The sequence below is a fragment of the Spermophilus citellus genome (assembly GCF_964194105.1).
Source record: "Spermophilus citellus genome assembly, chromosome: 1".
Lineage (NCBI taxonomy): Eukaryota > Metazoa > Chordata > Mammalia > Rodentia > Sciuridae > Spermophilus > Spermophilus citellus.
In genome coordinates this window covers 169,912,243-169,927,077 of record NC_138182.1, presented here as the reverse complement: position 1 = coordinate 169,927,077, position 14,835 = coordinate 169,912,243, and the positions used below count along the sequence as shown (strand labels likewise).

General features: G+C 33.3%; 1 protein-coding gene across 2 annotated transcripts in view; it reads right to left on the bottom strand.

Annotated features, from left to right (window-relative positions):
- Positions 1-402: 402 nt before the first annotated feature.
- PRR16 (proline rich 16) overlaps positions 403-14,835 on the bottom strand; it is a 292,260-nt gene continuing 277,827 nt past the window's right edge. For both annotated transcript variants that reach the window (XR_014020346.1, XM_081278554.1), the window contains exon 5: positions 403-1,568. The gene's annotated coding sequence lies outside the window, so the exon portion shown is untranslated. The remainder of the gene's footprint in view (positions 1,569-14,835) is intronic.

The window sequence follows — 14,835 nt, the reverse complement described above, 5'->3', positions numbered from 1 at the left end:
ACATGTTTTTTTAGCTAATTTTATTACTAAAGTAGTTTTCTTTCTAAGAAAATTTCTTACTGATACAGCACCTAAACTTTCTGTTTTGCAGCAATGTTCCTTTGTATGAACACTAATTCCTTATAATATAACAATGAAATTAAAATAGCCCTTGACAAGAAAGTCAGAGTGAAAAATATATCATTTTTTCACAGTTTACAAAATAGCATAATTTATACTATAATAATGTTAGATTTTAGTCTCCTGATAATTTTATGTTAATATAATAAAATCTTCCCAAAGAACTATAGGTCATATCTTCCAGATAATGAAAACCAAATTAAATGAACAACTACAAATATTACAAACAACACATTTATTTAGAAAAATAAACTGAAAATGCTGTTTGCTTATCTGGTACATTTTTCCATGAAGCATAGATAAATGGCTATAAAAACTGTTGTATGTCAAATACAAATTACAAATGACTTTAATTAAGTAAGAGAACAAATAGATGTTCAACAGAAATGTGTAGTGTGCAGTTTGCTGTACTTCTTGGCTGTGAATGATATAAAACAATATTCATGAAATTTTTGTATCTCTTTTTCATCCATTTGATCACACTAATTCTTTCACTGTTCTTTAGATTTAAAAACAAAGATCTGAGAAAGGTACATTTCTTTAGATAACTGAATTTTATAGGGGAAAGAGGAAACAATATTTTGAGAATTCACAAGGTTTTCTTTTTGGACTCTTGCAAGAAACAGCTTGCTGTGGTCTCAAAACTCATGGGACCATCTGTGCAAATAAACAGAGCACACATCATTAACCTGAATGGAAGGGACAGTGCAAATATCAGGGGTGCATGGAGAAGCGATCAATAAGAACTGACCTTCCCTCTCTCTTAACCAATGTGGGGTGAAGATCGAATGTGGAAACTTTTCAAACAATTGGTAACAATGCTGCAATTCCATTATGGCTTTGAGGGTGTACACAAGATGGCAAACATCCTCTTTTCTGCAAACAGCATCCTTCTGTCCTAATACTGCCAATGCTGCAATGTTCCTGCTTGCTCAGTTCTATTTTTGGCTACATATTTTGAAATAATGAGTACTTCTGACTAGAGATACCTCCTATCTCTGTCCCTTTACCTTCCAAAACGATAAATCAATTTACAATTTACTAGATAAATTGCTGAATTTAAAATTTGGGGGACTCATATTTGGGAATATTTTATTTCCATAGTAAAATGAGTTTTGTTTGGTTTTTATTTATTTGTTGGCTTTTTATTCAGTCCTTTTCATCTATATATTTTATCTTCTTGGTAATTTTTGAGTGAAGAGGTTTAAGGCTGTGGCTTTTTCCCCAGGGCTCTGCTCACAGATGTCAAACTAGAGGCAGACGATTTTATGCAGAGCCTATCAGTGATCATTTGTGCTCCAAAGTTGAGGAATTTGCTGCTCTGGGATGATCAGATTCCTGGTTACTTTAAAATTAGATCTGGCCTCAAGAAGTCATAATGATGAATCTGAAGTGAGAAAAAGGAATCGACATGCCTCCATAAAGGTATTCCTTCCGACTTGAAGGAGCTGTCAGAGGAAAACAGAGATAAATGATCAGTTTAAAGAGTATGCATAATTTTAAAAAATACATTAAGATTATTATAAATTAGGTGATCATTTGTTATGGTATATATAATTTAAAATTATTTGAATTATCGAACATTTATTTAAAATATCTAAACATAATAAATATTCCATTTAAATCTCATGCATAAAAGCATTATTTTACAATTTAGTCAGATTCAGGTGCAGTATTGCACATCTGTAATCCCAGAAACTCTGAAAGCAGAAACAAGGTCACAAGTTCAAGGTTAGCCTCAGCTTCTTATTAAGGCCTGTCTCAAAATAAAAAATAAAAAGGGGTTGACATGAAGTTCAGTGACAAAGCCCTGTTGGTTTTTATCCCCAGAACCAATAATAATAATAATAATAATAATAATAATAATAATAATAATAATAAAGGAGGAGGAGGAGGAGGAGGAGGAGAAGAGGAGGAGGAAGAGGGAGAAGAGGAGAAGGAGGAGGGAGAAAAGGAGGAGAAGGAGGGAGAAGAGGACGAGGAGGAGGGAGAAGAGGAGGAGAAGGGAGAAGAGGAGGAGGAGGGAGAGAGAAGAGGAAGTCATCAAAATTTAGCAGAATGTTTTTAATTAACATAAAATATCTCTAATAACTTATAATTTCAGAACTTCATATAAACTTATCCATTTATAAAGGTATAAAGTTCTCAACATATTTCTCAACTTCACAGATGATAAACTTTTCACATATAGCACCTTCAAAATGTAATTAAACAAATTATTTTCTATTAAGACAGAGCCTTCATTTAAAATAACATACCCATGTTTATAGTAGCCAAGATATGGAACAGTTCATAGTAGACAAGATATGGAACCAACTAGCCTATATTCTGACAACAGATGAAGGGATAAAGAAAATATGGTATGTATATACAATGGAGTATTATTCAACCATAAAAAAGAATAAAACTCTTTCATTTACAGGAAAACGGTTGGAACTGAAGGATGTTGTGTTAAACAAAATAAGCCAGAAACAGAAAAAAATGTGTATGTGTGTATGTGTGTGTGTGTGTGTGTGTGTGTGTGTGTGTATGTGTGTGTATGCATGCCAGGATCAGATATCTTTCCCACTAATGAAAATTTCCAAATAAATTTCATATATAATTTTTAATTTAATAATTTCATGAAACTCCATTATCATATATATAAAGAGAGAGATGAGTTCATAATTTATACATTTAGTAAAAAAATTAAGTATGCTAATTATATTTTCATGACTAATTTAGGAGTCTTTAGCATCCTTTATAATTATTTATTACAGTTTAGCAAAATTGTTAATCAACCTGTCATTTGCCTATTTATTTATTCAAAAATATTTGTCACCTAATACATGCCAGATACTGATCTAGGAACCATGGATACAGGAAAGTGACCTTCTGCCCTCCAACAAGGTTACTATCTGAAGATAAAAAGACATGCAAATATTCATGGTAAATGTAATGCATTGTGCTGTAATATAAGTAAATATGAAATAAAGAACAAACATCAGAGTAGTAAGTCTATGTAAAGCATTTGAATTGACATTTGCGGGATGGGTTGGAGTTTGTAAGAATAATAAATGGTTACTAGTTTTGAAGTAAGAATATGTCAAGCAGAAGCAAGGCAGGGCTCAGTATCTTCAATATTCTTCAGCACAGAATTTAAGGGAGAAAAGACCGAAGTTTCTGGAAAGGTTGATAGAGTCCAGGGTGTCATTAATATGACAATAATAATGGGAAATACTGAATTCTGATGGTGAGAATGCTGGAGGAAATGTGGGAAGTACGATGGAAGGGGAGAGGAAAGACACGCAACAGGCCGTTTATGTAAAGAAGTGAGGGAGACATCAGTCTAAATCAATAACTATTGTATTTGCAAGGCTTTCTTTTTTTTTTTAATTTTTTTATTGGTTGTTCACAACATTACAAAGCTCTTGACATATCATATTTCATACATTAGATTGAAGTGGGTTATGAACCCCCAATTTTACCCCAAATGCAGATTGCAGAATCACGTCGGTTACACATACATAATGCCCTATTAGTAATTGTTGTATTCTGCTACCTTTCCTATCCCCTACTATCCCCCCTCCCCTCCCCTCCCAACTTCTCTCTCTACCCCATCTACTGTAATTCATTTCTCTCTTTGTTTATTTTCCCATTCCCCTCACAACCTCTTATATGTAATTTTGTTTAGCAATGAGGGTCTCCCTTCATTTCCATGCAATTTCCCTTTTCTCTCCCTTTCCCTCCCATCTCATGTCTCTGTTTAATGTTAATCTTTTCTTCCTACTCTTCCTCCCTGCTCTGTTCATACTTGCTCTCATTATATCAAAGAAGACATTTGGTATTTGTTTTTTAGGGATTGGCTAGCTTCACTAAGCATAATCTGCTCTAGTGCCATCCATTTCCCTGAAAATTCTATGATTTTGTCATTTTTTATTGCTGCATAGTACTCCATTGTGTATAGATGCCACATTTTTTTTTTATCCATTCATCTATTGAAGGGCATCTGGGTTGGTTCCACAGTCTAGCTATTGTGAATTGTGCTGCTATGAACATCGATGTGGCAGTATCCCTGTAGCATGCTCTTTTAAGGTCTTCAGGGACAAGTTGAAGATGTTAGTCCACTCCTTCTTACTAATCTGCCTTCAACTCAAGATAAGAGTAAACAATATCAGAGAAGACATTTGGCATTTGGTGTTTTGGAATTGGCTAACTTCACTTAGCATTATCTTCTCTAACTCCATCCATTTACCTGCAAATGCCATGATTTTATTCTCTTTTATTGGTGAGCAATATTCCATTGTGTTCTCTGATATAAGGAGGCTGATTCATAGTGGGATAGGGAGGGGGAGCATGGGAGGAATAGATGAAATCTAGATAGGATAAAGGGGTGGGAGGAGAAGGGAGAAGACATGGAGTTAGAAATGATGGTGGAATGTGATGGACATTTTTATCCAAAGTACATGTATGAAGACACAAATTGGTGTGAACGTACTTTGGATACTAACAGAGATATGAAAAACTGTGCTCTATAAGTGTAATAAGAATTGTACTGTATTCCACTGTCATATATAAATTTAAAAAAATAATTAAAGAAAAAAAGAGTAAACAGTATCATGAGGAGTTTCTGATTCACCATATCACGGAAGCAGATATTTGCTTCTTTTTCTCAGTGGTCACATATGGAAAGAAAAAAAAAATAAAATCATATAAGTCTTTTTCTGCTGCCTGGATTATAAAATTGTGAATCAAAGAAGTGCATTTAGGCTTTACTGAGTTTTGAAGGTTTCAGATATCCACAACTCTCACTGGGTGGTATTAGATATCACATTTAATCCATTAGCTAGGCTCAGATATCTTTCCCACTAATGAAAATCCCCAAATAACTTTTCATATATAATTTTTAATTTATTAATTTCGTGAATTTCCATTATTGTATTTTTTAAACAATAAACATCTTTAAATCTTTACATTTCATATGTACATGTGTACTTCAAATATGGAGTAACATAAAACAGCATTAACATTCTAGATTTTAAATAAGTTTATTCAGCATGATAATAATGAAAAACAAATTACATGCACCAGGATCTTGTATAAACAAAACTGAAAAAAAAAGTGAACTGAAGTGCCCAACATGGAAATGCTTTCTGAATCCATTCTTCAGGTGAATGGGTTAATTGCTACATTCTTTTCATAAAGGTTCTGCTTAAAAGCAATAAAGATTTTATTCACTTTTTGGATGGAATAGTTCAAAATTTTCAAGCACATTTAGGGTCATGTTTTGTAAATTATTGCAGATTTTTCTAAATCCAAAGGTGATATGCAAAATATGAAAAATGCTAGATAATTTAAGGCTTTGAGTCACTAAATGTCAAATTAATTAATTTATGAAAGTAGCGTTTTTAAGTGACTGAGAGCACTTATGAGCAGTAAGTGCAGCGTAATTTAAAAATGTCATAAAGACAGCAAAAAAATACTAAGAAAGCTGAAAATAATTCAAAACTGTTTATCTAAACAAAAGTATCTCATAATTCTATATTTCCTTGTACCTTGGCATAGCTTTTATAATTCTACTATAAACTATATTTAGACATTTTTAAATTATATAAAATTTGTTTATGAATTGTATATAATGTATGTTTTAAAGTAAATAAATATTATATATATATGTATGATTTTAAATATTTTTACTCTGAAGCAAGATGTTATGTGTCTATTGCATTATAAATAGTAACAATCAAGAGACCAAAATCATTTAAAAATTTATTTTATTTCCCATAATTATTTGTTTATTGTGGTGCCAATGATCAGACTTAGAGCCCTACACCTGCTAGGCTCTATTACTGAGCTACATCCCCAGCCCTGTCAAAACTGTTAAACTAACAGCAAAAGTTTTCACATGAAAATGAATAGAATGCCTCCTATAAGCTAGAATTATGCTAAGTACAGAATGGGGATTCTAGTGGTTGTAAATACTGAAATAGATACTTCATTTATGTTTCTATTAACCTCTGAAATATATAGCTTCCCAAGTCCATTTCATTTGACACTGTATTCAGAGATGAATACTTGTGAATAAATGGCATTGCTCAAAAACATTAAAATATTTATGCTTTGATTCTTTGTCAAACAAGTATGTCAATCCTGGATTTAATGTATTAGGAACTTATTTTAGGGTATTATTTATGAATGCAAACAATTTTTCCCAAATGGTTTTCCAATCATTTTAACAGCATTCATGAAATGATTCTTATTTATCTATATTTTGCTGTGTATACTTTGAAAAGATTTTCTCCAATTTTGTACCCTATCTTCACTTTGTTCATTATTTTCCATGCTATTCTTACCATGGAATGTTTAACAAATTTGAATAATTTTTAAAATTATATTTTGTGAATGTTTATTGCTGGTAGAGAAGACTACTATTAAATCACCAAATATTTCTTATGTATAGCTAATTTTTTTCTTTTTTTTATTGGTTCCTAAAGCGGTTTTGTTGATTTTTAAAAAATTACCTAGGTAAATAATCATACTGTTTATAAACATTGAAAAATTTACTCATTTTCTTCAGAATTTATATCTTTTTATTCTTGCCTTATTTCATTGTTTGTTAGTGATAAGAAATGTCCCTTAAGTCATGTCATTATGATGCCTAATTCTAGTGGGAAAATCTTGACTGCCTTTCATTTTCATCTCTGGGTATTTTGTTGGTGGTGTTAATATTTCTTGAAGTATGTTTAGTAATTTTTATTTTCTATAAATTAACTATTTTATCTATACTTATATGTAGAAGTCTTTTAAATGTTTGTAAAGTTATTTATTTTTCCCTACTTTTTTCTTTCTAATTTTCTAAGTAAAAATTCTATTTTAACTTTATTTCAAGATACAAAATAAATTTAAAAATCAAATTTTCCATTTTTTATGTTTACTAGTTTCTATTACATTTTTTCTTAATGGTATTTCTTGCCTATTTTCTTTGAGACATTTTATGTTTGTTTTTTCAGTATCTTGAGTTGAATGCTTATTTCTCAATTTGAATTTTATTGCTTCATAAGTCAGAGGCTATACATACTTGGTTATACAAATTTCCAAATATATCAATTTCCAAATGAAAATGAAGGCATAGTAAAACATTTTCTCTTTTTCTATAAAATGAGAAATGATCTTCAGTTAATTTTCAATCTCTTGTTTCCATGGAAACTTGAAACTTGATACTGGTACAAAGTCAAATGTATTACTAGGCAACATTGCTTATGATAAAAATAAATCCTGATTGGTAACCTGATCTGGTCACGGAGGACTGTGAATGGTCATAAATTTTCACAAACACTCCTAAGTGCATCATATTCTTGTAACTGGTCATGTTCCTTCCTTATGGCTATTATGATACCTTCTAGTCCTTGATCATAGGAAGTATAAGCCAGGTTAACTCTCTTGCTTACCCCTGGTCACCTTCTGTCATATCTGTTGCATTCCCCAGGCAAGAGAAAGTCCCTACTCCAAGACACATATGGGACTGTATGGAAGACAGACACCCATTACTGTCATACTCTTTTGCTACTTATTGTGTTGTTCTCTTCTAAAGAAGACATGGTAATGTGTGACCTATTGTGGTCATTTGAGATTATTCATTTGAGCACACAATTACAAAGAGTGGGAGTTACATATGTGAAGATTCATTTTCACTTTCATATTTATAAAAATTTTGCTATTTTCATATTCTTTCATAAGCAAAGGGTTGTCAAGACAGGTATAGGGGTAGACTGTGCAACTCCTAATCTCTGTACACAGCTTGAAGAAAGATATAACTAGCACCCATGCACCTCAGCATGGTACCACTGATTATCCTACCATGGTTATGGTGTGCCTGTGACAATTAGTTTGATAAGAGACAGAACTTTGAATAAGACTAAATACCACTCCTTTAGTAAGGATTTTAAAAAGATAAAGACTTTTTTAGCAGAGGGAATTGGGCAAAGAGTTTCTTTTATAACCAGACAATAGATTTCAAAAATATGTCTAGGGTTAAAATCAAATTTAACTTGGTAATTAGGAAAAAAAAAAGAGTAGGGGAAGCAAGGAAAAAAAAAAGAGTAGGGGAAGCAATCACAGGAGAGAGGTAAAAAAGATCTACATGAGTCTTTAAAGACTATGTGTTCTTTCCTTTCCCGTACTTAGTATGTCCTATGCTCTATTCATATATTGGTTCCAAGTTGATGTTTATTTCAGTTATGATATGTGTATATATATATATATATATATATATCCATAATTCTAACATATGATCAAAATAGGAAGGAGCCAGTTATGAATTTGATCCATTGTAATATTTAATTTCTATGAAATAGCTACTTTAGAAAAAATTTCATTTCATGTAAAATATGTGAAATACTATGAATATTGAGAAAATCACCTTGAAAATGATTATTTTAAAAGGAGGAAAATTATGTTGCTAATTCTAGCATCATGTTCTAAGTTGATATATACAATTTATTCTCATGAATTTACTGTGTCATATAAATAAAGTGCGATTCTCTGATGGCTGCCCAAGCTTTCATGAGTCAAAGGGCACCACGGATACTACCTATAGACACTGTATCCACAAGCAAAACACATGGAAGAAACTTCAGGTTAGTATTTGATATATCAATGATAATTAATATTTCTGACTATCTTAACAAAGTAAAAGTTTAAAGAGATATTTAAGTCTTTTTAAGTTTAGATAGTCATTTTCTAAAATAAGTATCTAAGAGAGAGAGAGAATGTATATTGCCATACAGATAGCTAGCTGGTAATTTAGTCAATCTTATCTCTCTCTGAAGTGTCAAATGTTTCAAATGAGTATTGTCCTTTTAGGAAGCCACCTAGGATCATATGAACTGACAGCACATCTACTGGTGCTACTCGAAGCAGTGTTAGTATTCTTCTCTCTGGCAGTTACAGCCAAATTATTTAATGAAGAGGGAATTGGTCCAAATCCTGTGAACACAGACTTTCTCAGGTTACAAAGAATAGACCATATAGCTTATGGTGAGAAATGGCAATGTAAGAAAATACAGGAAAACTTTGTAGCAATGACACAGCCAGGTATTATAAAGAAGTAGAACATGATAGTATAATATTGTTTGTGATGTCAAACTGGTCATTTCACCATCTCCCCCTACTCCAGGTGTGTTAGATTTTCATTGTTATGATCAAAATACCTGAAAAGAGCAAGTTATAGGACAGAAAGTGTATTTTGGCTCACAGTTTCAGAGATTTAGTACTTTTCCTTTAAATTCAGCCTTACACAAATCTCAGGACATGAGCAAGGTTTAGATAACGTCTTTGCCAGATGTAACATGGATGTCTTCTAGTCCAATTCTCAAGAGAGTACTCATTCCCCTCTGTAACTTTATGAACACAGTCTTTACTGTCTGCATTCGTATTGGCATTCCAGTTTCTGAGCTCTCACCAGTATCATCCATTAAGCTCCATTTCCAACATTCTAAGGTTTCTTCATCCCACATCTCCAAAGTTCTCCAGACTCCTTCCATAAACCAGTTCCCAAGGCCCCTGAACCATATACTCAGGTTGGACACATCAGTGAGCCCATCCCTGGCACCAATTTCTATGTTAGTCAGCTTTTTGGTGCTGTGACCAAAATACATGACAAGAACAACTTAGACGAGGAAGAGTTTATTTTGCCTCACAGCTTCTGTCCATGGTGGGTTGTCTCTTTTGCTCTGGGCCCAACATGAGGCAGAACATCATAATGAAAGGGCATGGCCGAAGGAAGCTGTCCCACTCATGGTGGCCAGGAAGCAGGGGCGGTTAGGTGGGAAGTTACCTCAGGGAAGATCTACCATTCCAGGTCATACCCCTAGTAACTCACATACTCAGCCACACCTCACCAGCCCAGAATCACCACCTGGCACAACAGTCCTTTCAAACTAGGATGGAATGATGATCTAATAGCTCTCATAATCTAATCATGTCGCCTCTTAATATTCCTGCATTAACATAGGAACTTTTGAGAGACACCTCATATCCAAACCATAACAAAGGGCATTATTATGCTGGCCCATCTCTTTATGTAATTGATTTTTGATGGTATAAGGGTATATTCGTTTCATTTAAACCCTCTTATTTCTATTGACCTTTCATTTCCTAAGTGTCTTCCTTCAGTTCTTCCTTTACTTATACCACTCTATCATAATCCTCCAAGAAAAATTCTACTTGAATTTAATACAGAGAATCCAACCAGATGGAGTTGTTTGTCATTACTTCATAGATCTCTATTTCCTGTGTCTTCCCTAGAAAATACTCAATATTTCCACTATGCTTAAAAAATAATAACAACTTAGAAATTATTTATTTACGATACCTGAAAGCAATAACAACAAAACCATTTTATAGACTGATAATTCTTAATTTTCTGTTATAAAATATAAAAAAAATGGAGCCTATCAATGCTAAATGAAATAACCCAATCCCAAAAAACCAAAGGCCTACTGTTCTCTCTGATATGCAAATGCTAACACTTAATAAAGGGCATGGAGAATAGAAATTCATAGAATTAAACAAAGGGAATAAAGGGAAGGGATGGGGGATGGGAATAACAAAGACAATAGAATGAATTGGATGAAACTTTCCTATGTTATATATGATAAATGAACAATGAAACTCCATGTCACGTACAACCACAAGAATGGAAGTTACACTCCATGTATGTAAAATATGTCAAAATACATTCAAATTTCAAGTATAACTAAAAAGGATAAATAAAAAATTGCAAAAAAGGAAAAATAAAAAATAAATAAATAAGATAAGTATCTAACACTTTGAAATGTCATAGACATTGGAGTTGCCCTTTTTATCTGAATTGGTGAACCAGGCAGTTAACTTCAATAACCTTAGTCACAAATTACCAAGACCAATGAAAAATTTGCAAAACCCAATGAAAAATGAAAGATAGGGTCTTTGTTCAAGAACAGGAAGAGAGATTTTCCTTTCTCATCCAGTCTGTCTAGTTTTCATTTGCCATTTAATGTTATTGCTTCTGGCACCGAGATACTTGCAGAAGGAAGGCAGACCCCACAACCCCTAGGAAGACCCGGCAACCCAGAACAAGTCACATGAGTGTCAGTGCTTTGCTCACCACTAAAATAGGGCAGCAGTGAGGTCTGGATTTGGGAGGGAAGTAAGAGGCCAGGATTCCATCTAGGTGGGTGGTATGTGTGGAACTATGCCCTAGAAGAGGAAGGCACCAAAGTCACAACAGGGCTCTCCATTGTCTCATCAGATTTCACCTACAAAACCCAAACCCAAAGATAAAACTATTAAAAACTACCAACACAGCAGTGTAGAGCATTAAACCCTAAGTGCAAGGGGTTGTACAAAGGAATGTGCGTCTAAGGACAGGGACCAATGAGACAACAAAGGTCACATGCCTCATGCTATGGACCTGACCATGAAAGTTTGCTCAAAGAGACTATTTCATAATGGCCTAATTCAAATTATGACATTGAAATCGAGAATAAGAACAATCACATGTCCAGCTTAGTCTACTACTATGCTTTACTGTGTGTTTTTTTATTTTCAAATATAACTTCAAAAAAATATAAAAATGAGTATGTCTTAAGATATTTTTATATCAAATCATTCTTTAAAATTTTATAAGTATACTACAAATGCCCACATGTTGGATATATATATGCTTTTACATAGAAAACTGGAATACTTGTCTATTTCTACAATCTCTGTCCTCTAAACCAAAGGATATGGTTTGTAATGCGCATCTTCTATATATAAATGTCTGGAAAATAGTTTAGTGAAATTGCTTAAGAAAATTATCTATGATTATAAAGGAAGATATAAAAGTTTTGTCTTCCATTATACTTTGCATTTACACAGCAAAGAACTATGAATTATATTACTCTCTAAATTTGTGTCTCTTTTTTAGCCTATATTTATTGACAAGGTCCAGAACATGCTACCCCCAAACATGTTCCCTTTGAATTCTGAGTATTTTAAGCTGAAAGAATTTGAAAAAGCAGCAAAAAGACTCTCAGTACTCTCCTCTCCCTTCTCCTTGACAAAGTCCATAAAACCCTCATGTGAGAAGTGCCCTCTCTATACTTCAAGGGGAAAAGTATTTATCTCTGAAGACAAAGCATCACACAGAAGCAGCTGAATAAACAGGTCCTGCTGATTCCTTCAGTGTAGTACTAGGAGAACATAATGTCTACTTCTTCACCAAACATAACACAAAAAGTCCATTTTTCTCAGGTATTCATTTCCTGATGAAGGTTGAGTCACATAAAGTTTGTGTTAAATAAACTTGTACATTTTTACCCTTGTTAATCTATATTTTGTTATAGGAGCCTCAGTCAGGAACCTAGGAAAGTTAGAAAAAAGAATTTTCTTTCCTCTGTAATATCCCCATATAAAGTATCATCTGTTTGAAAAAAAAAGTATGTTGTTCATTTATTTTGAAAATTAATTTAATTTAGCTGAGAATAGTTTGGTGACATTACTTTTAATAATGATAGGAAAATATATTTATTAAAGATACCATTTATAGGGGCTGGGATTGTAGCTAAGTGGTGGAGTGCTTGCCTAGCAAGTGTGAGGCACTAGTCACGATCCTCATTACTATATAATCAAATAAATAAATAAAATGTATTACATCTATCTACAACTTAAAAAAAATATTTAAAAAGATCCCATTTGCAATAGTGAAGTTACAATGATGTGGTAACTTTCCAAGATACTTATAATTATTTCACTGAATCTAACATAATAAAAGTATCAAAAAGTTTTTCTTAGGGCTGGGAATATAGCTCAGAGATAGAGTACTTACCCAACATGCATGAATGAGACCCTGGCTTTTATATATATATCATATCTTACAAGCCTGGCTCTGACCTATTTGGGGATATTTTGTCAACAAATTTTGGGATCAAATATCACAAGCAAGTTTTTCCCATAGAAAAGGAGTAAATATAGGAAAAAAAAGTCTTCTTCACAGAGACTAACCCACAAACCTACAATTATCTTATATTAGACAAAGGTGCCAAAAACGTGCATTAGAGAAAAGATAGCATCTTCAACAAATGGTGCAGGGAAAACTGGAAATCTATACGAAACAAGATGAAATTAAATCCCTATTTCTCACCATGCACAAAACTCAACTCAAAGTGGATCAAGGACCTAAGAATTAAACCAGAAACTCTATGTCTAATAGAAGAAAAAGTAGGCCCAAATCTTCATCATGTGGGTTAGGCCCCAAATTCCTTAATAAGACTCCTATAGCACAAGAATTAAAAACCAAGAATTAGTAAATAGGATGGAATCAAGCTAAAAGTTTCTTCTCAGCAAAAGAAACAATCTGTGAGGTGAACAGAGAGCCTACATCCTGGGAGCAAATTTTTTACTCCTTACACATCATATAGAACATTAATCTCTATAGTATATAAAGAACTCAAAAAGCTAAGCACCAAAAAGAAAAAAAAAAAGATAACCCAATCGATCAAAAAATGGGCCAAGGACAAGGACCTGAACAGACACTTCTCAGAAGAGGATATACAATCAATCAACAAATATATGAAAAAAATGTTCATCATCTAGAAATCAGAGAAATGCAAATCTAAACTATTCTAAGATATCATCTCACTCCAGTGAGAATGGCAACTATTATGAAGACAAACAACAACAAGTGTTGGCGAGGATATGGGGAAAAAGGTACACTCATACATTACTGGTGGGACTGCAAATTGATGTAGTCAATATGGAAAGCAGTATGGAGATTCCTTGGAAAACTTAGAATGGAACCACCATTTGACCCAGCTATCTCTCTCCTCCATTTATACCTCAAAGACTTAAAAACAGCATACAACAGGGACACAACCACATCAATATTTATAGCAGCACAATTCACAATACCTAAACTGTGAAGTCAACCTAGATGCCCTTCAGTGGATGAATGGATTTTTAAAAAGTGGCATATATACACAATGGAATTTTACTCAGCAATAAAGTGAATAAAATCATGGAATTTGTAGGTAAATGGATGGTGTTGGAGAAGATAATGCTAAGTGAAGTTAGCCAATCCCCAAAAAAACAAATACTGAATGTTTTCTCTGATATAAGGAGGCTGACTCATAGTGGTGTAGGGAGGGGGATCATGGGAGGAATAGATGAATTCTAGAGATGGCAGAGGGGTGGGAGGGAAAAGAAGGGGGCAGGGGATTAGCAAGGATGGTAGAATGTGATTGACAACATTATCCAAAGTACATGTATGAAGTCATGAATTGGTGTCAACATACTTTATATACAACCATACATACGAAAAATTGTGCAACATACATGTAATAAGAATTGTAATACATTCTGCTGTCATTTATTTACTTTATTTATTTTTTAAAAAAATGTCTTCTCTACCCCTCCACCCCTTTTTAGATTCCAAATTGACAAAGTTACCTTGAAGAATACTTTCTAAGATCAGTGGAGAAAATGAAGAGGATTGAGGGGGGAGGAAGGAGATATGGGAAAAAGGAAAAACAGTATAATGGATCTGACTCAACCATCCTCTGTACTTATATGAATATACCAGAGTAAATCTCACCATCATGTATGTCTGTAAGGCATTAATTTACAAAAAGAGCTAAGTAATTAGCAGAAAGATCAGTAGAGTTGAGGAAGAGAACAAGGAGAGGAAAGAGGGGAGGGAAAGAGGAAGTACTAGGG